Source organism: Xyrauchen texanus, chromosome 7 (assembly GCF_025860055.1).
Source record: "Xyrauchen texanus isolate HMW12.3.18 chromosome 7, RBS_HiC_50CHRs, whole genome shotgun sequence".
NCBI classification, from domain to species: Eukaryota; Metazoa; Chordata; class Actinopteri; order Cypriniformes; family Catostomidae; genus Xyrauchen; species Xyrauchen texanus.
In genome coordinates this window covers 1196533-1199032 of record NC_068282.1, presented here as the reverse complement: position 1 = coordinate 1199032, position 2500 = coordinate 1196533, and positions in this window count along the sequence as shown.

Here is a 2500-nt window from a genome sequence, read left to right as displayed (position 1 = left end):
GATATCCCTCCTTCTGTCTTCTCTCGTCCTTTGACTCTCTGTCTGTCTCTCAGATTTGCTGTGTTTTGCCGAGCTGTAATGGTTTAATCTATGAGGCATAATATTGAATCTTTGGGAAATCGTGGAAGAATAACTATTCTCATTCCGTCTCATTTTTCACCACGGCTGAATTCAATTATCTAATATGATTTGTGCGCTTATTAATCTTCATTATTCATAGATTCTCGAGTGTTTCACGACGCGGACGAGGTAACGCTTGGTTTTCATGTAGTGAGGTAATGACATTGAGTTTCATTAGGCGATTGTGGAGTGAACGAGTGCTGGTTGTTGTTGTGGTCCGTTTGTCAGTGATGTGACTCACCTGGAGTCCAAAGTGACACTGAAAACATATCATGATGACAAGCTGTCAAACTCGTCAAGGACGACAGCGAATCCGAGACAAAGAGAAATGCCTCTCAGTTCTCAGACTCGTCTTTTCCCTTAATGCTTCCCAGATTTAGATTGGCGTGACGTACTTTAGTTCAGACGTTCTGGAAATCAGGATTTTTCTCACTGGACATCAAGTGTCGACCCAACACATATATACACATTGTAACACAGTTAAGGATGGGCAAGGAGGAGGCGAGAACCAGCTTGTCAACATAAATCGTAATTTAATGCAAACTTAAACCAAAACGCACAAACATACACACACACACACACACACACACACACATACGACGGACATGTCCGTCTCTCATAATTCTCTCTCTCTCTCGAACCATCATCACCGGCCACCTATATCCCTCGCACGCCCCATCAGGCCGATTGGGGACCGGGCGCGCGATATTCCAACCCGGCCCCGCCCCCTCCGCTCCACACTCCTCCCAGCGTTATCTCAGGCCGGGGTGCCACCGGCATGACGTACATCCCCCCTATCCCTGGGGCGGGGTGTATCTTGCGTCCCATGTGATCATCCCTGCCTTCCTCGACCTGGGAGGAGACAGCAGGGGAAAAAACAACAACAACAACAACAACAACAAAATAGGCGAGGGAAAAGGCCAACACGGTGCAAAAGAGAGAGAGAGAGAGGAGAGAGAGAGAAAAAGCTCACTCACCGGTTCGCGTGGTCCTCGAACACTCCTCCACACTCTCTGGCGGACGACAGCCGCTCCTCTCGGGGGGGAAGCGGAGTCAACCGTCCGACCCCCAGCGGACAGAGCGCACCTCTGCTTTTCTGGCGGCACCTGGGGACATTCCTCCGCCCCTGGCAGCGGCTCCATCGCTCCAGACGGTCGGGGTATCCAGGACCCACTCGCCCCGCATACGGCGGCCGTTCAACGCATCCGTGCGGTCGGGCTACTCCGTCACCCGGCAGATGGCAGCGGCGCTCCCCTGGGTGGACGGCAGTGTCGAGGACTCTGCGACGGGCATCCCTCCTCCTTCCCGGGCTTCAGCACCAATGTAACACAGTTAAGGATGGGCAAGGAGGAGGCGAGAACCGGCTTGTCAACATAAATCATACTTTAATGCAAACTTAAACCAAAACGCACAAACATAAACACACACATGACGGACATGCCCGTAATTCCCTCTCTCTCGAACCGTCGTCACCGGCTGCCTTTATCCCTCGTGCGCCTCATCAGGGCGATTGGGGACCGGGCGCGCGATATTCCGACCCGGCCCCGCCCCCCTCCGCTCCACACACATATATACACAGATATAGACTGTATTTTCTTAGTTTGTGTCACTTTTGTTGATGCTATATACCGTTAAAGGTGGTGCTTAAACGTCCACAAGACTGAGCCGTTGAATTAGCCACGCCCCCTCTTTCCAAAACCACGCCCTCCAAAGATACCAAGTGAGCTTTATTGACACCGACATCATGCTTATACGGTTGTTAAAAACAACAGCTGCACAACAGCGCCCTCTACTGCCAACTGTTATGAACAACATGGCATAAAAATGGCATTAAGCCTCAATTATTCGCTGCAACTACAATACTATGAGAACACGCAAAATGATTGACAGGTCAAAAGTGTCATTGGTCGAAGACTGTGGACAAATTTTTTGTCTAAGAGCTGTCACAGAGACCGGTGAGATATCTTGCGATTTACGATAACAGTTTTCTCTCGCGTTTAAGTATTTTTTACTTTTTCGGCCATCTTGGTTCCGGAAGTATTTTTCAAAAAAGAAATTGTCCAAGAGTGCATATGGTAGTTCTTCACCAAAAATGTGAAACAAGCTGAAATAACATGGACTGTGGACTGTGGACTTCAAAAGAAGCATATATCATCGATTAACAACCTTGCAGCTCATGGTAGGTCTTTTAAAGGTTTACAGTAAACCGATGAGCCAAAACATTATGACCTAGTGAGGCATGAGCTCTACGAGACCCCTGGAGGTGTCCTGTGGTATCTGGCACCGAGACATCAGCAGCAGATCCTTTAAGTCCCGTACGCTGCGAGGTGGAGCCGCAGTGGATCGGACTTGTTGGTTCAGCACATCCCAGAGATGCTTT